Consider the following 21,765-nt stretch of genomic DNA (forward strand, 5'->3'; position numbering starts at 1 on the left):
TTTCCCTAGCACCTGCTTTTTCCCTAACCCCATAATGACTCCCTCTATCAAAATATCTCTTTCACTGCTCCCCATCTTTGTTCCTCTCTCAAATCAATCATCTCAAGCCCTCATGTTCCTAGCCCCCATCCCCTCCTTTCTCTTCCTTTTCCCAGTTTACCCAGGAGTTCCTCACTATTTCCCTTCCCTCATCCTGTGCCTTTTGATTAAATTAAAAGCAGAGAAGTGTGTCTCGAGTGTGGGATGTCTAGAAGGCAAAATGAGTACACGAACACAGGATTCTGATGCAAACTGACAGGCTATCAGCTGTAGGGCAGGTTCTTCTTCTTCTACCCCGAGCTTCAAACCTCAGTCTTTTATTGTAACATTTACACACGGAAAATGATTCTTTTTTGCCACAGGTTAATTATTACATTTGGCCAAGCGATTCACAAGAAATATAAAATTCTTTGAATTCAAAACATGATTATTTATCATGGCATTTTCGCAAGCCCCATGTCAGCCACTATATTCTTAATTCTTAGCTGAGTTAATCATAAAACAACTTCTGAGGCTTTCACCTCAGAGGTGAAAGTTGTTTATCTCGTTCAATATGCTAGATAATTTTGCTGTATATATTAGTCTAGGTTGGCTGTTGTAAACAAAAATCTTTTGGGACTTGGAATGCATTTTCTTTCCAGTTTGAGTCCTCTTCAGTATTTTAAACTCTTCATTGAATTTCATTTTTACATCCTAGATTAGTTTTGTCATTTCCTCCAGCCTTATCTCTGTATTTGTCACTCGGGTATTTATTTTCCTAAGGTTCTTTAAGCTGTTTTGTGTCTTTTTTTAAACTCCTTTAATTCTTTGATGAAGTTTATGTTTGTTCTTTCATTTATTTTTCTTCATGAACTAATTAATTTTATTGGACTTGCTTTTTTATACTCTCATACAATACATTCTAACTGCATTTTCCCCTCCCTCGACTCCTCTGATTCCCCACCCACCTCCACTCTTCTTCAGATCCCCTGTTCCTCCTTTTTTCTTCAGAAATGATCAGGCCTCTCGGGGATATCAACCCAACATGGCACATAACAAAGTACAATAAGACTAGGTCCAAACTATTATAGCAAGGCTGGACTTAACCCCATAGGAGGAAAATGATTCAAAGACCAGGCAATAGAGTCAGAATTACCCCCACTCCCATTGTTGTATGTGACTACTCTTTTAAATTCAGTGCTGTAGGTAGGGTTCATCTATGTAATTCTCATTGGGAAATTTTTCTATAAGTCTTTTGGACTTTAAGAGGTAATTATTGCCTTGATATATCATAGTATTTATACTTTTTAAATTATATCTGGACATGTGCACTCTTTTATTAGTTTTGTTTCTGATAAGGACTGTAGCTGATGATAACTGTAGTTTGGGGCAGAAGATAGGGTGTGTAGGTCAGGTTGGACGTGAATGCCAGATATGGCTTATGTAGAATGATGTCAGTTAGATGCAGATGACTAGGCTGGTGTGCCATGTATATGTCTTGGTCCAGGTCTGTCATTTGGGGGTAGGGCATGGGGTTGAGGTGGGTATGGTGAGGGGGACAACCAGTAGATGGAGCCACCTAGACTCTCAAAAAGAATGTGCAGGATCTGGATGGGTGGAGAATTTGCATGTGGCATGGGAGGGTCCTCTAGGCTGGGGGTAGTCAGGGTGAGTCCTGGGGAAAGCCTAGATGTTGGGGATAGCATAAACAGGGGTGACCAGGTTAGGCCAGGAAACTGGATGTGGAACCTAGGCTAGATCTAGGTTAATGGGGAAGGAACATGAAGTGAGGCAAATCTGGTGAACTCTCATGGCTATACCCTTGAGAATTATCTTCTTAATTAAATTTTATTAATTATTTGATAATGTCATACAATGTATTTTGATCATATTTAACCCCCTTCCCCAATCCCTTTCACATCCCTCCCAACTTCCTGTACATCCACTTTCATTTCCTCTTTTTTTTTCTCTAAAACCCATAGAGTCTAATTTGTGCTGTCCAAATACTTTTGGATGTAGGGCTTACCCTGGAGTGTGGCTGACCTACAAGAGAAAACCCACAGAATCAACTAACCTGGGCTCATAGGGGCTCACAGAAACTGAACCAACAGTCAGGGAGCCTGCCTGGGACTGACCTAGGCAATCTGCATATATGTGACAGTTGTGCAGCTTGGTCTTCTTGTGGGGCTCCTAACAGTGGAAGGAGGAACTGTCTCTGACTCTTTTGTCTAATTTTGAGACCCTTTCCTCCTACTAGACTGCCTCATCCAGTGTTAATAGAAGAGGAGGTGTCTAGTCTCACTTCAGCTTGATATACCATGGCTGGCTGATAGTCATGGGAGGCCTGCCCTTTTCTGAAGAGAAACAGTGGAAAAGGAGTAAATGAGGCAAGTGGGGAGGCAAGAGGGGGTGAGGGAGGAATTCGGAAGAGGGGAGGAAGGGGAAAGTTTGGTTGGGAGGTAAAAACAAAACAAACAAAACAAATAAACGGCAGCAGCAGCAACAACAACAAAATGCCAAACCCTTAAAGAATACTGTCCCTTTTGCTTTCACCAGCATTCAGTTGCCAATGGTTCCTCTGCCAGGGGTTGAACTTCGTGCCCACTTTGCCTGTCCATGCTGGGATTTTGTGTGGTTTGAGTTTGTGCAGATATTGTGTTGTTATTACAATTGCTATACAATTACAATTACAGGTGCATCTACCCTTCTGTATCTGAAGATACTGTTTCCTTCTAGTAATCCAGTGTTTCTGACTCTTACAACTTTTCTTCGTGGTGTGTGTGTGTGTGTGTGTGATGTGCGTGTGTGTGTGTGTGTGTGTGTGTGTGTGTGTGTATGTGTGTGTATTATAAAGTCCCCATTTAGGACTGAATCTTCCACAGTCTCTTTTTGCAGAATTTTAATCAGTAGTGGGTCTCTTTGTTAACTGCCAACTATTATAAGAAGAATCCTGTCTAAAGAGGGTTGAGAGATAAATTAATTTTCTGATGTAGCAATGTCATTAGGAGTCATTTTAGCATGCTCTAGAGTGACTGAGTTTTCAACACATAATATTCTATCTCTTTAAAATTTTAATTTTAAAAATTTTATGTTAATTTTGTAATTATAGTACAAATACAGATAATTTTACATTTTAATGTATTATAGTTTATACATGTAATATATACATGTATACAGCTTAATATATGTATTATAATTTAATAGTAGATTTTATATATTTTATTTTTGTAGATGTATCTAAAATTTTGTGATTCTCTGGATTGTTACAAAATTTTGCCTTCAATAGGAAGGGATGGTATAAGAGTGCTGTATGTTAGTGAACTTCCTAGTTCACTGATATAGTCTGAAAATATTCTAAACCACTGTGTGTTTTTCATGTCTCTAAATGCCACAGTCAGTCCTTGACTCCCTGTTTATGTCAATGCATGAAGGTTATTCAGATACATGTGCCCCAGCAGGTAATGGAATGTCAATCTCAGCAGATGCCAATTAGAAATTCCTAAGCCAGCAGAGCTCAAAGCTATCCAGTCTTGCATATATAAAATTGTAACAGTTGGCTGGATGTACTGAGTTCAAGAGCCATAAATTTTGTTTGAACTACTTTCTCAGAACCAAGGGGCTGCTTCAGGAAAGTAAAAGGAGAAACTTTTCCCAAGGTGGCCAGAGAGTAATCCATGCTACTTTGGAAGCTGTCAGCTATTTATCCCAAGACTACAGTAACAGCAGAAAATAGTGATGAATTTAAGTGGACTTTCCTTAAAATGATTGCTAGTCAGAGATGGCTTCATGAATAGCAAAAGTTGAGAAAAATGAAGAAAAATAAGCTGTTGTTCCCTATATGTCTCCTTTATGGTTCATTCGATGGTCATATTTCCATAATTTTGTTATATCTTGGATAGTTACAGTGTTGCTCTCTGGGAAATTCACTGACTTTATAAATAGTATGAGAAGGGTGAATGCTATAATAGTGTTAGTCGTGGCTGCCTGTGCATAGAGGTTGTTGTAATTGCTATTGTATTTAATTAGCCACACACTTTGGAAAGCAGGCTTAGGCATTCTTAGGAATTGTGACACTTGGCAGATTTTTTTCTAGAACATGCTGAGTGCATCTTGGTTTCTTGTTTTCAAATGAGCCTAGATTGTCTTTTTCTTTGATACTGACATTATGGCAACAACAGCAATCTAGTATAGGAGAGATACTCTAGGATGGAAGCTGAGAACATAGCTTTAAGTTTCATCTTCACAATACCTTATCACAAGTCAAGCATATTTTCTTTTGTTATGAGTTTCTATATTGAAAGATTAGGGAATTTACAATACATCTTCTCCAATCTTAGGGTGAATAAGAACCATGAAAAAGAATTTGTCAAAAATAAAATTTTGTTCCTGTTCCCTATTTCCTTACCCTTTGATTCAGTAAGGTTAGATGAGGTCCAAAAACTTCCTATATTGAAGTATGTTAAAGACTATATTATGAATGATGGTCATTCCTGGGGAAGTTGGAGTAGATAATTTCCAAAATCTTTCCAGCACTAAATTTTTTTTTCTGCTGGTGTTTACTTTAATCACTCTTTTGGTTTGTAATGGGAACAAATACCTTTTGTGCTTCAGCATTCATGTTGTCTTCATTCTTTCTTCTTCATCTCACATTCTCACCTTGCTCCAATATTGTGTTAATATTAGATAGTGATGGTAATTGTTTCCAGGGGTGGTAACATGATCTAATTTTGACTCTGATGTATACTGTTTGGTGCCTCTCTTGGAACTAAGACAACTAAGACTTGTTGACCGAGCTTTCTGTCTTGCCCAGCCCTGCCCGGTCAGGCAGCCATTTAGTCACCAAGAAATTACATATAAATTATAATTAATTAATCTACATTAATTATAAACTAATTGGATCAGTATCAAAGGCTCTTAAGTCTTATTACTTACATTAGCCTATAATTCTTGTCTATATTAGCCACGTGGCTAGGTACCTTTTTCAGTGAGGCAGTTACATCTTGTGTCCTCTGCATCTGGGTTCTGACTGCAGACTGTGCTTCTTCTTCCCAGCATTCTCATTGCCCTGCCTCTACTTCCTGCCTGGCTACTGGTCAATCAGCATTTTATTAAAAATAATACCAGTGACAGGATAAAAGACCACTGTCCCACAGCATTGCCCCTCTTTTTTTAAAAAATAAGAAATCTGAATCAAATCGTCCTTGTTTAGCTTTCTTCCTGACCATTATCCACAATAACTTGTAATCACAATTCTAAAAAAGGAAAATATCCGTACTCTATTTTTGGGGAATGTGGACATAGTTTTCTAGGATACTTCCTGCTGATAATCTTATGGAGACCTAAAGAAAATTTAGAATTATGATCAAGTCCTGACTGGAATATTCTGTGAGGATTGATTATCTCAGGCAGCAGTCTTGAATCTGTTCTAGATGTGGAACTCAGATATCTGGGCCATCTGCTCCTATCAGAGATTTCTCAGGGGATCTTCCTTGATCAAACCTGATTTTTCTTAACCTGGAATGAATCCACAACCTCTCATTTCCTTTGGAAACAAAAGCAAAACCTCTTCTCCAAAGTAATATAACTTTTGACTTCAATTTTGAAGTCAAGGTATTCTCAAAATACCTATTTGGGATTAATTAGCAGCATTTATAAACAAATATCTTTTAGCAGCTGTTGCTCCTTCCTCAGCATTCAAATAATTCAAAGAGAACATGATAACATATAGTATCCAGATTCTCTGTGTGTTTTCCATCTTTACATGGCTTTATTTTAAACTCTATTTCCTTTATTTTTATTTTTAATTTTTGGCTTTTTGAGACAGGGCTTTTCTGTGTATATTTGGCTGACCTGGAACTCACTCTATAAACCAGGCTGTCCTTTAACTCAACTCACAGAGATCTGCCTGTCTCTGCCTCCCAAGTGTTGGGATTAAAGGTGTGCGCCACCACACCTTGAACTCACAGAGGTCTACCTTCCTCTGTCTCTCAAGTGTTAGGATTAAAGTTAAGTGCCATGACACTCTCTTTCTTTTTTTTATTTTAAGGACTTTATCCTTTTTTTCTTTTTTTTCTCCCAAGCCTACATATATTTTTAAACACACTGTAGACTATTTAGAGGTTTCCTTTGTCTTTGAATCTATCTTTACTGTATAACTCTCTTTTTCTGAACACATGAGTCTTTAGTTTGCTAAGTGATATGACTAGAATTAAAGGTGTGGTCTGATGGCTGGATCCAGCCAATTCCTTAAGTTTCTGATATTCCAGCTTCATAGTGGAGGTACAGGCTGGAGCCATGTTTATTGTCACAACTCTATGGCATTTCAATGTCCCTGCCACCACTAAAAAGCATGTGCTCAGCTTATCATTAACACAATGTAAGTTTTTCATGGAAGTCCTCTTTAAAGAACTGCAAGGGTTTACAGCTAAAGCTGAGTCAGGAAGCCTCTCTTAAATGAGAGTGCTTGCCTTTAGCAAGCAGAACCCACCTGAGAACGTGCTGCTATCAAGAAACCGTGCTTAAACCAGGTGGTGGTGGTGCACAATTTTAATCCCAGCACTCAGGGGGAAGAGGAGGCAGATCTCTGTGAATTCGAGGCTAGCCTGGTCTACAGAGCTAGTTCCAGGACAGGCACCAAAAACTACAGAGAAACCCTGTCTCGAAAATCCAGAAAAAAAAGAAACCATGCTTAACTTTATTCTTTTCTATCTAGAATAACTTCCCAAGCTCTCTCAGGCTTTATGTGGATACAGTTATTCACATGTTGGGCACCATTTGAAGGTGGAAGTCACAAAATAATCCCACACCAGTTCAGAATTATGAATAATAAAGGGTTATTCATTTAAGGGAAAGTTACAGACCACTGTTCTAGATAACAGTCCTTTGTATGGACAGGAACAGAGTCTAGCAGCCAGAAGTGAGAACCGGAAGCAGGAGAGCAAGCACAGGCTTTACGGCTGCATTTACAGCATAAGAGACCACACCTAAGTGGGCTAGTATCTTAAGTGCTATTGGCTGAAGGAGCGGAATGTTCTCCCACAGCACAGACCTATTATGTGGTTGTGAGATGAGAAACATATTCACCTGAATGAGAAGTGATTCACGAGAGGCATGTTTTGGCAGAGAGAAACTTAAGAGAAAGCATAGAGAAACAAAGGATAGAACAAACCTACATGTATATTAACACAGGAATACATAGTGAAAATGTAGGTATAAAGAAGAATGAAATTCTTTGTAGGAAAATGAATGGAACTTAAGATAAATCATATTAAGTAAATTACATCAGGCTTAGAAAGATAATGTTTTCTGTCATCTGTGCATACAGATTTTATACAATGCACATACATACACACATATATAATGTTTGTATATATGACATTAAAGTAAAGCAAATCATCTAGGAGAACAAAACATTAGTGAGATTGGGGATAGACGAAAAAGGGGAAAGCAGATAGGTGTAAGGGTAGAATATGTTTAAAAGAAATTGTATACATATACGAAAATATCCTTATAAATCCAGCTCCAATTAAAGTTAAAAACAAAACAAAAACGAGCAAACAAAACCAGAGACCAGATATGGAAAGACTTGATATATGAATATAAAGTAACTTCCTTTTCCTAAAATGTCCTTTACAGGGTAGAACTAGAAAGATTTTATTTCTTGTGTTTCATCCTTGACTTGTCTGCTAAATAAAGCAAGGGTTTACTTTCTGTGCAGTGCATGGGCCTGTGATGCCTACCTTCTTCTAAACACCCAGATTCTTCTGAATATGTCACTTTGTATACTAGACTCAGTTCTTCAGACAGTGGAAAGGAGCACTCTCAGTGTCTCATGACATAGATTTGATTTGAACATGTGAATTTAGGCATTTTCTGTAGTTGGGTTCTTTGTAGATGTTCAGCATTATCTCAGTTTTAGTTTTGTATGTTCTTTCAATTCTAGCAATAAAACCCAAATATATGAAATGAAAAAAAATATTCTCTGATTCAGCTTTATTCTCAATTCATTTACTTTCTCTCACTTCTCGTTATTCATTAAGGAGAACATTTTGGCATGTATCGATTGGTCTACTTTTATATGCTTTTACTGAATGATTACTTTTGGCCTTGTCCTTAGAAACAACGAAATCTGCAGCATGCTCTGTTTCTTTGCTTTTTTACAGCAGTGAAGTAGTCACAAGATTTTTTTCTCTGTCTCTTAAGGATTATAGAAATGCTAGGTAGTTTACAGTGAACTTTCCTATCCATCCTTTGATTCCCATGTTCAATGTGAGTTACTAGTATTGCTTTAAAATGAGGAGACTGAGATACAGGGAGATCATGTGTACCATACTTATGACTGTAGTCATATCTTAAAGACTGTCTTCTGCATGGTAGTTGCAGGTACAATTTTCTTGATTCTCATTTGGTTATTATCTATCTTTGCTGCTGGTGCAGTGTGAGTTGATGTGAATAGAACCTTATTTTTCATATTTGCTGCTAGAACTCCTGGAGACTAGACCAGCATATCCCATATAATAAATATTTTCGTTGCATCTTAAATAAGATCTCTCTCTCTCTCTCTCTCTCTCTCTCTCTCTCTCTCTCTCTCTCTCTCTGTTTTGCTTTTTTCTTTTTCAAGTCAAGTTTTCTCTGAGCATCCCTGGCTGTCTTGGAACTTACTCTGTATACTAGGATGAACCTTTGAGATCTAACTGCCTCTAACTCCCAAGTGCTGGGATTAAAGGGGTAAGCCACCACTGCTCAGGAAGATCTACTTTCTTGTCTAAAGTTCTGTGGTCTTTTAAATTTCTTGCAGATACTCCCATTTTCTAGTATTCAAACACATAAATGAAGAATCATATAGCTAGTACTTAGTAGAATGTTAGGACCAGGGCCTGGTTTGCTTACTTCAAAGGAAATTGAGTTTATGATACTTTTTTCTGTGTGATGCCCAATCCAGTATTATGGTGTACCATGCTTTAGGAAGGTCTCCAAATGGTGACATGCATATGCTGTAGGCTGCTATCATGTATAATGTTTTAAAAAGTTGTGGAATAGCATAGGTTTGTCTCCTCTGATTGTATATCACCTACTTCTTTGCTGTGTAAAAGTTCAGGTTGATCTCAGGTTTAGTGTCCTTACCCTGAGATCCCAATCAAATGTGATCCTCAAGGCTTAACATCTTTTCATATTCTTATTCTCTCAATACAGTTTCTTTATTCTTTCATTCATTGTTAATTCAGATAGATATCTGCATTAATAATTTTATTTAAAGCACAATTATTCTAAATTTGGTTATTTCAATTTTTAAAAAAGTTTCTGTCCATTTTGATTGTGATTTATTTTTTCAAGATATCATAGTTTTTTACCGCTGAGTAAAACTCTAATGTGTATATATTCCACACCTTTATTAACCATTCTTCTATTGAGGGGCACCTAGGATGTTTCCAGGTTCTGGCTATTACAAATAGTGCTGCTATGAACATAGTTGAACAAATGCTTTTGTAGTATGATAGGGCATCTCTTGGGTATATTGCCAAGAGTGGAATTGCTGGGTCCTGAGGGAGGTTGACTCCCAGTTTCCTGAGAAAACCGCCACACTGATTTCCACAGTGGCTGGACAACTTTGCATTCCAACCAAAAATGGATGAGTGTTCCCCTCATTCCATATCCTCTCCAGCATAGGCTATCATTGGTGTTTTTGAGTTTGGCTATTCTGGTGTAAGATGATATCTAAAAGTTGTTTTGATTTGCATTTCCCTGATCGCTAAGGATGTAGAGCATGACCTTAAGTGCCTTTTGGCCATTCAAAGTTCATCTGTTGTGAATTCTCTGTTCAGTTCAGTACCCCATTTTTTAAGTGGGTTAATTAGGGTTTTAGTGTCTAGTTTCTTGAATTCTTTGTATATTTTGGAGATCAGACCTTTGTCTGATGAAGGGTTTGTGAAGAACTTCTCCCAGTCGGAAGGTAGCCTTTTGGTCTTACTGACAGTGTCCTTTGCTTTACGGAAGCTTCTCAGTTTCAGTAGGTCCCATTTATTCATTGCTTCTCTTATTGTCTGCGCTCCTGGGGTTCTGCTTAGGAAGTGGTCTCCTGTGCCTATATCTTGTAGACTACTTCCCACTTTCTCTTCTATCAGGTTCAAAGTGGACGGATTAATGTTGATGTCTTTAATCCATTTGGACCTGAGTTTTGCGCATGGTGATAGATATGGATCTATTTTCATTCTTCTACAGGTTGACATCCAGTTATGCCAGCACCATTTGTTAAAGATGCTTTCCTTCTTCCATTGTATACTTTTAGCTCCCTTCTCAAAAATCAGGTGTTCATACGTGTGTGAGTTAATACCCGGGTCTTCTATTCGATTCCATAGGTCGACTTCTCTGTTGTTATGCCAATACCAAGGTGTTTTCAATACTGTTGCTCTGTAGTAGACTTTGAAGTCAGGGATGGTAATGCCTCCAGAAGTTCCTTTATTGTATAAGATTGTTTTGGCTATCCTGGGTTTTTTGTTTTTCCATATAAAGTTGATTATTGTTCTCTCAAGTCCTGTGAAGAAGTTTGATGGAATTTTGATGGGAATTGCGTTGAATCTATAGATTGCTTTTGGTAGAATTGCCATTTTTACTATGTTGAATCTCCCAATCTAAGAGCAGGGGAGGTCTTTCCATTTTCTGGTATCCTCCCCAATTTCTTTCTTCAAGGACTTAAAGTTCGTCTCAATTAGGTCTTTCACTTCCTTGGTTAGAGTTACCCCAAGATATTTTATGCTATTTGTGGCTATCATGAAAGGTGATGTTTCTCTGATTTCCCTCTCTGCTTCTTTATCCTTTGTGTATAGGAGGGCAACCGATTTTTTGGAGTTGATCTTGTATCCTGCCACGTTACTAAAGGTGTTTATCAGCTGTATGAGTTCTTTGGTAGAGTTTTTGGGGTCGCTTATGTACACTCTCATATCGTCTGCAAATAACGAAAGTTTAACTTCTTCCTTTCCAATTCGAATCCCCTTGATCCCCTTATGTTGTCTTATAGCTATTGCTAGAACTTCAAGCACTATATTGAAGAGGTATGGAGAGAGTGGACAGCTTTGTCGTGTTCCTTATTTTAGTGGAATGACTTTGAGTTTCTCTCTGTTCAATTTGATGTTTGCTGTCAGCTTACTTTATATTGCTTTTATTATATTTAGGTATGATCCTCGTATACCCAATCTCTCCAACACCTTTATCATAAAGGGGTGTTGAATTTTGTCACATGCTTTTTCAGCATCCAATGAAATGATCATATGGTTTTTTTTTCTTTCAGTTTATTTATATGATGGATTACATTGATAGATTTGCGTATGTTGAACCAGCCCTGCATCTCTGGAATGAAGCCCACTTGATCATAATGGATAATTTTTCTAATATATTCTTGGATTCGGTTTGCCAGTATTTTATTGAGTATTTTAGCGTCAATGTTCATGAGTGAGATTGGTCTGTAATTCTCTTTCTTGGTTGTGTCTTTGTGTGGTTTTGGTATCAGGGTAACTGTAGCTTCATAAAAAGAGTTTGGCAATGATTCTTCTGTTTCTATATTGTGAAATTCATTAAGGAGTATAGGTATTAGCTCTTCCTGGAAGTTCTGGTAGAATTCTGCATTGAAACCATCTGGTCCTGGGCTTTTTTTTGTTGTGGAAGTTATTGATAACAGCTTCTAATTCTTTGCTACTAACAGGTCTATTTAGATTGTTCATTTGGTCTTGATTTAACTTTGGTAAATGGTATTTATCTAAAAACCAATCCATTTCTTGTACATTTTCCAACTTTGTGGCATATAAACTCTCGTAGTAAGATCTAATGATTCTCTGAATTTCCACTGTGTCTGTTGTTATGTCCCCCTTTTCATTTCTGATCTTATTAATTTGAGTGTTCTCTCTCTGCCATTTGATTAATTTGGCTAGGGGTTTGTCAATCTTGTTGATTTTCTCGAAGAACCAACTTTTTGTTTCGTTGATTTTTTGGATTGTTTTCTGTGTTTCTACTTTGTTGATTTCAGTCCTCAGTTTGATTATTTCCAATCTTCTACTCCTCCTGGGAGAGTCTGCTTCTTTTTTTTCCAGAGCTTTGAGGTGTGCTGTTAAGTCTCCAATATATGATTTCTCCATTTTCTTTAATTGGGCACTTAGTGCTATGAACTTTCCTCTTAGAACTGCTTTCATTGTGCCACACAGGTTTGAGTATGTTGTGTCTTTATTTTCATTAAATTCAAGGAAGACTTTAATTTCTTTCTTTATTTCTTCCTTGACCCAGGGATGATTCAGTAGTTGACTGTTCAACTTCCACGTGTTTGTAGGCTTTCTGGAATTCAAATTGTTATTGAATTCTAACTTTATTCCGTGGTGATCTGACAAGACACAGGTGATTACTAATATTTTTTTGTATCTGTGTAAGTTTGCTTTTTTACCAAGTATGTGGTCAATTTTCGAGAAGGTTCCATGAGCTGCAGAGAAGAAGATATATTCTTTCCTTTTTGGGTAGAATGTTCTATAGATATCTGTTAAGTCCATTTGATTCATTACCTCTAGCAATTCTCTTATTTCTCTGTTGAGTTTCTGTTTGATTGACCTGTCCATTGGTGAGAGAGGTGTGTTGAAGTCTCCTACTATTAGTGTGTGTGGTTTGATGACTGCCTTGAGTTCTAAAAGTTTTTCTTTTACATAAGTGGGTGCTTTTATATTAGGGGCGTAGATATTCAGGATTGAGACTTCCTCCTGATTAATTGTTCCTGTTATGAGTATGAAATGTCCATCTCCATCTCTTCTGATTGATTTTAGTTTGAGTCAATTTTGTTAGATATTAGAATGGTCACACCAGCTTGTTTCTTAGGTCTGTTTGCTTGGAAAACCTTTTCCCAACCCTTTACTCTGAGTAGATGTCTATCTTTGTGGTTGAGGTGTGTTTCTTGAAAACAGCAGAATGTTGGATCCAGTTTTCTTATCCAGTCTCTTAGTCTGTGCCTTTTTATAGGTGAGTTGAGTCCATTAATGTTAAGTGATATTAATGACCAGTGGTTGTTGATTCCGTTTATTATTTTTTTTTTTGTGTGTGTGTAGTAGAGTTTGTGTGTTTCTCTTCTTTGAGTTGTGTTTGTGAAGGGTCGCTAGATGTCTGGGTTATTGTAGGCAGTGATGGCAATGTTGGATTCCTTGGGTTGCGATTTTCCTTCTATTACTTTCTGTAAGGCTGGATTTGTGACTATGAATTGTTTAAATTTATTTTTTATCCTGGAATATTTTGTTTTCTCCATTGATAGTGAACGATAGCTTGGCTGGGTATAGTAGTCTGGGTTTGCATACATGGTCTCTTAGTTTCTGCATTACCTCTATCCAGTATCTTCTGGCTTTCATGGTTTCCATAGAGAAGTCTGGTGTAAGCCTGATAGGTTTACCTTTATAAGTCACTTGACCTTTTTCCTTTGCAGCTCTTAATATTCTTTCTTTAATCTCTATGTTTTGTGTTTTGATTATTATATGGCGAGGGGACTTTTTTTTTGATCCAGTCTATTCGGCGTTCTGTATGCTTCTTGAACCTTCATAGGAATATCATTCTTTAGATTGGGAAAGTTTTCTTCTATAATTTTGTTAAATATATTTTCTGGGCCTTTGATCTGCAGTTCTTCTCCTTCTTCAATCCCTATTATTCTTAGATTTGGTTTTTTTTTATTGTGTCCCAGATTTCCTGAATGTTTTGTGAAGAGAATTTGTTGGATTTGCCATTTTCTTTGACCAGAGCATTTATTTTCTCTATGGTATCTTCAGAATCTGAGATTCGTTCTTCTATCTCTTGTATTCTATTGGTTATGCTTGATTCTGTAGTCTCCGTTCGTTTACCTAGGTTTTCCATATCCAGCCGGTTCTCGTTTTGTGTTTTCTTCATTGTCTCCATTTCAGTTTTCAATTCTTGGACTGTTTCCTTTACTTGTTTGATTGTTTTTTCTTGGTTTCTCAGGGTATCATTCACGAATTTACTTATTTCTTCAAACTTTTTGTTATATTTCTCATCCATTTCTATACTCATTTCTTCAAACTTTTTGTTATACTTCTCGTCCAATTCTTTAAGGGAGTTATTCATATCCTGTTTAAGGGACTCTATTGCTTTCATAATGGCACTTTTTTCCACTTCATCTGGGTTAGAGTGTTCAAGTCCTTCTGTTGTAGGGTCGTTGGGATCTGGTGTTTTCATGTTGTTTTTCAGATTGTTGGAGGAGGTCTTGCCTTGGCGTCTGCCCATCTCTTCGTTCAAATGCTCTCTATTGGAACTTCTGGTAGCGGGTCAGGTTCCCTTGTTTGGCAGGGAGTTCACTGATAGAATGCCTACCTTTCCTCAGGCAGGGTATTGAAGCACAGACACTCCCTCTTTCCGGTATGTGCCTACATAGCAGGCCCAGTGTGCAAGGCAGCTGAGCTGGGGAAATTTTATGGCCCCAGTGGGAAGGGAGAAATATAGGAATTTGTACCTGGATGGAAGCTAGGATGGCAGGCGGGAGAGCTTAGCAGGGTGGAGCCAGCACTGCAGTGTGACCTGGGAGCCTATGGGGTCGGGGATAGTCCGAGCTCCTCCTCGCCGGGCCCCTCCGATGGCCTTCTGGATGGAAGCTGGGATGGCTGGCCCGGGGAGCTTAGCAGGGTAGAGCCAGCAGTGCAGGGTAACCTGGAAGTCTATGGGGTCAGGGAAAGTCCGAGCTCCTCCTCGCTGGGCCCCTGCCGTGGGCCCAAAGCAAACTCACCCCTCCGATGGCCCTCTGGCTGGAAGCTGGGATGGCTGGCGGGGGAGCTAGCAGGGTGGAGCCAGCAGTGCAGGGTGACCTGGGAGTCTATGGGGTCGGGGAAAGTCCGAGCTCCTCCTCGCAGGGCCCCTGCCACGGGCCCGAAGCAAACTCACCCCTCCGATGGCCCTCTGGATCCTGTTGCTACCTGGATGATCATCTTAACTCTTAATTCTCAGCTTCCTTCCGATAGCCAGGATAATATATTCTATTTCCTGTATCTTATATGTAGTACAGACATGAAAAGAATGTTTAGAATGTTAAATATTCTGTGTTATGATTTGGAAGTGTTGCTTATTGTATAAAAATGCTTAATATAAAACCAAATTTCTAAGGTTTCAATGTGTTTTTAAATAATAGTTTTAATTACCTATTTTATGATTTTCAAGTTAAATTTTATCAAAAGCATTACATACCTTTAACCAAAATGTAATTCCCAGGGTAGGAATTTTAAGAGCCTTGACAGGCATATAAGAGGCATACTGTAACTTGAGATCAAGAGGAGAGATTTTTTTGGGGGGCTGTGAAATTTACTTTGAAACATGGTTTGTCTTAAGTATTTATTTTTCATCCTATGTAACTGCTACCTGTACAATATTATATGTAGCTCAGGTACCAATACCTTATAATGTCTGTTTTGACTGAAATGATTTGAACTCATCCAAGGTCGTTAGAGACCACTTGGCTCACTTTCAGAATTTCCCATTATAGCTTTCTCATGTGTTGCAGTAAAAAAGAGTTCTCTACTGAAGCCATGCTGTTAAATTAGTATAAAGTACTGATAGTTTGTGACTAGGGAACCAATGCTCATAGGGTGAAATGTGAGGGCTATAGAGTTCACAGAAGTCTGCATTTGAGAAAGCCGAGGCCAAACCAAAGAGAGTACTGCTCATGTGGACTCTTGCACCATTGTGTTCGCATTGAGGCCTCTTTGTCAAAACCTGACAACAAATGCCTTTTTCATAGTTAGGAGAACCAGAGGTTTCTGTCTTTCCAGGCATTTTCCTGTCAGAGCTGTCATTGCTGAAAATTATAGAGGGCCGATTTAAACTAAGATAATAGGTTTAAAGAGTCCTTGCCTCTTTGCCACTCTGGACAGCCTAAGCAATGCACAGCAGCTAAATTTGGCCTCAGTCATTATGAAAATTGAAAGTAAGGCTCAACAATTAAGAGTATGAAAACAGCCTTTAATTTAGACTCCATAAAACATTGATGGGGTAGGAGGGCACAATGCGGGGTCCCAAGGCGGCATTATTAAAGATAAGTCATAGCTTTTAAAGCTGTGTTACTAGTTTAAATATGATCTGTGGGCTAGCACAGTGTGAAGATAAAGATTACTTATTCTGTCCTGTGACATGCAGCATTCAACATCTTTGTTGTTAAATTTAATACTTAGGATGCCAAACTTGGGATATATAGTGATATTGAGGCTGGGCTGAATTGTGTGGTGAGATCTTGTCTTAGAATGACAATTAGTTGAACAACCAGATAATTAACAATCAAAACTAAAAAAAAAGGACTGCATTTAAGAAGCAGGAGTAGTCTTAATATGCTATTGTAACATGAGGAGCAGGCCACTTCCTGTTACCTGGCTAGCTTTACCTGAAATAATTACACGGAAACTGTATTCATTTAAACACTGCCTGGCCCATTATATCTAACCTCTTATTTGCTAACTCTTACATATTCTTTTAACCCCTTTCTAATAATCTGTATCACCACTTGACTGTGGCTTACCGGCATGAGTTTAACAAGCATCCATCTTGGGAAGGGGAATCATGGCATCTGCCTGACTCTGCTTTTTCTCACAGCATTCTGTTCAGTCTACTCCACCTATCTAAATCCTGCCCTATCAAAAATCCAAGGCAGTTTCTTTATGAACCAACGAAAGTAACACATAGACAGATGACCCACCTATATCAATATGTCTAGGAGATTAGAATAGAAACAGAATATGAAGACTAAGCTGTTGGGGGAACTCCTTTAGCCAATAGCCTTTGAGAAGTTGGAGCACTTTGGGTATGGTCTTGGGGTACTAGAAAAACAGATGTAGAAACGTGTGCAGTCTCTCTCTCTCTCTCTCTCTTGGCTGCTGGATTTGGTTCCTATTTTCTGCTCGTGCAGAGGACTGTTGATTTGTGAGTCTACCCTAAAATAAAGAACCCTTTATTACACTCAGTTTTGAGCTAGTGAGGGACAACTTTATCACGTTCATCTACACTGAGCTTAGAATGTAAAGAAGGAAAGAATTGTCCAGTTGTTAAAGTAGAGTACAGATAGGAAGAACAATGTGAATAGTGAAATCTTGCAATTGCACTCCAAGAATTTCAGCCCCATAGGAAATAGAACACTCATAACAAAAAACAAAACAAACAAACCAAAACACCAAAAAACCCCAAATCCTCCAAAAAACCAAAAACTAAAACCAAAACAAAAAACCAAACCAACCATCCAACCCACAAGCAAACCCCTAACTTTCCCAAATTGAGAAGGACCAGAACTAGCTGGGGAGAGAATATATCTCCATGTATAGAGGACGGTAAAAAACAGGTTTAATTCTGGGCGGAGATGTAGGAGCTTCCTTAAATAGAAAGGAGTGGAGAGAAAAATCTCTTTCTAGCAGTGATTACGACTCTGGTATCCTTTGTCATTATTGATTCATATCTAATGCATATTCACTATGTATCAAATTTAGGCGATAATCACTTATGTTGCAATCATTATTTTAGTAACATTTGAAAAAAATCATTATAAATTGCAGTTTTTAAGTTAAAATATTTAATTATATACAAAATTCCCATTACTAGCATATAGAAACTAACAGTAATAGGGATCAGGGTTGATAATACAGAAAATAAAATCAAAACTTTGGTGCAGTTTTAAGCTATCTTAGAATATAGACAAAAAGAAAGGAAAATTAAAATAAATATAATAGGAAAATTAATAGAGTACCAACATGTTACTCATCTATATATCCAAAGTAACAAATATATGTCCATACAATAATAAAAATATCTCTCAGGTAAAGAAATAACTAAATATGTAGATGAAAAGGAATTACTAAGTTCTAGTCAAACTAAAATTGATGGAAGTTACATCTGTATAATCCTTGTGAATGTTCTGAATTTTAAGGATTAGGAAAAAAATCATACAATTATTCATTCTAAAAAATTAAAAAGAGATGGTGTGAGACATACAAGAAAAATTGATAATGGGTTATCTTTTGAAAATATTAGCCTTAGAATTTTCCATAATATTAAACATCTCATAAGACAATGTAGCAGCAATTGCATTTTTAGTGAAAATATATTTTGATCAGGTAGTTTTATACCCTACCAATATAATATAAAAATATTCCCAGAATTGAGAAACCTCAAAAACATATCTTCTACGGATTCCTTGAGGAAGATTGGGGCAACTCCCAGTACATAGTCAAAGTATCAAAAACTTAAAAAAATGAAAGATCAAGCCAGGTTCAATTAAATAGTTAGGTGCAATGAAAATAAAATATAATACTCATTCAATGGCAGTTCTAGTCCCATGGGAAGTACTAGTTGCAACAAGTGTTTCAATGCTGTTATATTAGATAGCAGAAACAGAAAATTCGATCATCTGTGTTTACTTTAATGGCCTGAGTAAAGACTACTGTAAAAGTATAGCATAAGATACATTCACACTTGAAGTCAGAATTAGCAAATACAAAGAGAATTTGACAGAAGGGAAATGATAAAGGAACACATTTATATATCTTTTTCTTTATGAAAAATAGAAATCAATATATATAAATGAAACAATGAATTATTTTAATTAATAAAATTGAACTTATTAACAGAAATTTTGACATATGAACAATATTTGGTAGTACTCTTGAGACATTTTTTTAAAAGTCATTGCATATTAACCAGAATATAAAATGCATCTCAGAAGAAGGCATTTAACATCATTTTGTAGTATTTACAACTTATTTAGAATGGTAAATGTGAAGCTTCCATACACTTAAGAAAATGCAAGGCTGGGTGGTGGTATTGGTGCATGCCTTTAATCCCAGCACTCAGGAGGCAGAGGCAGGTCTACACAGTGAATCATTTCTCACTTCCTCTCCTCCCTCTAGTTACTCCCATGTTCTCTCCATCTCTAATTCATAGCCTCTTTAATTATGATTATGCATCGTCTTAGTTAGGGTTTCTATTGCTGTGATGAAAGAACATGACTGTGTAAGCTCCCATAAAGGAAGCTGGCTTACAATTTCAGAGGCTTACAATTTCAGAGGTTTAGTCCATTATTACTGTGGTGAGAAGCATGGCAGCATGCAGGCAGACATGGTGCTGAAGGAGCTGAGGCTTCTACAGCTTGATCTGCAGGCAGCAAAAGGAGACTTGCTTCTTCTGAGACCTCAAAACCCACTCCCACATTGAAACACTTTCTCCAAGAAGGTCACATCTACTCCAATAAGGCCATGCCTACTCCAGCAAAGCTACACCTCCTAATAATGTCACTCCTTATAAGCCAAGTATTCAAACACATGAATCTACAGGGGCCATCAAACCTCCACACACATGTATAATGTCAATAAATACATATATATAGTCTATTAAGTCAATTTAGTGTTGCTTTATGTCTATATTTTCAAAGCTGACAAATTAGGGGCTCATCCCTGAGGAAGACTGGTCCTTTCTCTCTTAGTGGCAGTTAGTTATAGCTCTTCATCTAGGGTTGGAGCCCCATGAGATTTTTCCTCCTCCCACGTTACCGTGTCTATCGATGTTGTAAGTTGTCCAGGTCTTGTTATGATTACAATATTGTTGGGATTTCTGTCATATACAGACAACAGAAAGTCATAGCACACATCCTGGTCTTCTGACTCTTACAACATCACTGCCCTCCTTTCATGATGATTTTCTAGTCTTAGGTGTAGCAGCTATAGTTTGTAAATGTATTATTTGGTATTATTACCCCGTGCTCAGTTGTTCTCAGCATTTTAACCACTTGTACCTTTCTGTAATACTCTTCTTGTGGGGCTAAAAGAAGCTTCTATGGTGAGGGATGAGAGCTCATTAGACTGGATTTGTGTACAGTTATGAAAGCTTGAGTATGGCCTGGGGTTTGGATGTTTTGCACATTGTTTTTTAAGCACTGGTTTATTTAAAAAGGTATAATCTTATAGAAAACACACACACACTATCTCAAGTATATAGATCATAGCATTAAATATATTAATGTCATATAAAAGACTTTCAACCATTTTTCATTTTCTAAGCTGAAATTGCATCCTAGCTAAGCAACTCTCACATTTCCATGTAGATCCCCTATAACCAACATTTTGTGTTTTCTTTCTATGGCTTTTACTGATTTAGCTACCTCACATGAGTAGCTGCCTCATTTCATGTAGTATAATGTTTTCAAGTTTCATCCATATTCTTCCATGTAATGCACATTTTCCTTATCCTTAACCAGTAAACATTTGAGTTTCTGCATAAAGACCATTTTTATGTATTTATTATAAAATTTTCTTATAATTTACATTGATTTGAATGTTTCATTTTGATATAAAATATATATAATGCATTCCTCTTTGAACCCTCCTTGTTATCTAGCCTCTCTGGGGTTATGGATTATAGATTGGTTATCCTATGCTTTACTCCTAATATCCACTTATGATTGAGTACATACCATGTTTGTCCTGGGTTTGGATTACCTCACTCAGTTCTATCCATTCACCTGCAAATTTCATGAGGTCATCTACTGTAAAACGATTGGTGATTTTTCTAATTGCCATCAGAGTTCCTCAATCCAGTAACTGATGGAAACAGATGCAGAGATCCACAGCCAAGCACTGGTCCAAACTTCAGGAGTCTTGCAGAAGAAAGGGAGGTGGGATTGTATAAGTCAGGGGTTCATGAAGAGGAACCCACAGAGACAGCTGACCTGAGCTTGTGGGAGCTCATGGACTCTGGACCAATGGCTAGGGGACTCCATGGGACTGACCTAGGCCCTCTGCATGTGTGTGACAGTTATATAGCTTGGTCTCTTTGTAAGGCTCGTAGCAATGAGATCAGGACATTAGCTGGCACTTAGCTGACTTTTGGGAACCTATTCCTCATGTTGGATTACGTTGCCCAACTTAGACACAAGTGGAGGAACTTGGTTGGGTCTGTCTCAACTTGATGTGCCATGCTTTGATCAAGTTCAAAGGAGGCATGTCTTTTTCTGGAGACCAAGGAGGAATGAAAGGGACAGGGGTGAATGGGAAGTGGGGTGATGGTGGAGGTGGGGGTGGGGTGTGAACCTGGAGGAGAAGAGGGAGGGGAAACTGCGATTGTGTCTAAAATAAATGAAAAAAATGTTACTTAAATAAACTAAAATGATGAAACAAAAACGGAGAAGGTAGCTATACTGGGAAAAATGATATATTATCACTTGGTGATTTTCAGAAGGTATTATTTGTATTAATTTAGATACATGTTCTATTTTGTAACTACAATTTCCTGGGTTATTCTGTTTTATTCTCAGAGCTGGGTGCTTTCCATGCTTACTGCCCAGTCTCTTGCTAGAGCATATTCTTTACCCTTTGAGAAAACAGGCTTGTTTCTTTTAGTAGTTTCATCAAGAGACACAAAATAGACTAGTTTCTAAATTCCTATAAGATCCAAAAATCTTTTTTGCTTCAAGTAAGCAGTATATACATGTAATATACATTCACACATATAATTTTATATGTAATATATATGTGGACATGCATATAAATATATATATAAATTTTGTGTATGAATGTTATGCCAGCATGCATGCATTCTGTGCACTATGTGTTTGCCCAGTACCTACAAATGTGAGAAAAGATACTGAATTCCCTTGAAACTGGAGTTGTGGATGGCTGTGTGGCAGGCACCATATGAATCCTGAGAATGTAGCCTGGGTCCTCTGCAAGAACAGGGAGTACTCTTAACCACGGAGCAATTTCTTCA

This window comes from Myodes glareolus, chromosome X (assembly GCF_982192425.1).
Source record: "Myodes glareolus chromosome X, mMyoGla1.1, whole genome shotgun sequence".
Classification (NCBI taxonomy): domain Eukaryota; kingdom Metazoa; phylum Chordata; class Mammalia; order Rodentia; family Cricetidae; genus Myodes; species Myodes glareolus.